Here is a 916-nt window from a genome sequence, read left to right on the forward strand (position 1 = left end):
AGTGCGTTGCTGGGCGCCACCACCACGCAAGTAACTGAGGCAAGTGTCGCCATCTCGGGAGGTTCTGCAGCCTGTGCCGCCACCTCTGAAGAGACTACAGTGGACACCATGGCCTCTGGGAGCACAGCAGTGAACATCGCTACCTCGTGTGGTTCTGCAGCGTAACCCGCCACCTCTGGAGATGTCGTAGCCGATGCCGCTGCTTCTAGCAAATCAGCGGTGGAGTACGTGGCCCAGATACACCATAAAGCAACCCCCCATATGGGAAGTGCTGCAGACAGGGGAATGAGTTCATGAATATATGAGTGAGAGTGAGTGGGTTTGGGGATACCAGCGGTGCATGCAGACACCAGCGGGGTATCCCTCACACTGGCTACCAGACTGGGATACCGAAGGGCTGACCTTGAGAATCTGGGTGTGACAGACAGGACGTGACATGACTCTGGATGATCAGCTGTGATGCAACGAGATTCTGGATGAATAACTGAGGCGTGACGAGGCTCTGGATGAACAGCTGAGACATAATGAGGCTCTGGCAGATCAGCTGCGACTTGACTGGACTCATGAAGATCAGCTGTGACTTGACTTGACTCAGGAAGAACAACTGTGACTTGACTAGACTCATGAAGATCAACTGTGACTAGACCTGACTGAGGAAGATCAACTGTGACCTGACTTGCCTCATGACGATCAGTTGTGACTTGACAAGACTCATGAATATCAGTTGTGACTTGACGAGACTCATGAATATCAGTTGTGACTTGACGAGACTCATGAATATCAGTTGTGACTTGACGAGACTCATGAATATCAGTTGTGACTTGACGAGACTCATGATGAACAACTGTGACTAGACTAGACTCATGATCATGAACTGTGACTTGACTAGACTCGTGATGATCAACTGTGATTAGAC

Source organism: Sinocyclocheilus grahami, unplaced genomic scaffold (genome assembly GCF_001515645.1).
Source record: "Sinocyclocheilus grahami isolate Dianchi unplaced genomic scaffold, SAMN03320097.WGS_v1.1 scaffold1249.1, whole genome shotgun sequence".
Lineage (NCBI taxonomy): Eukaryota > Metazoa > Chordata > Actinopteri > Cypriniformes > Cyprinidae > Sinocyclocheilus > Sinocyclocheilus grahami.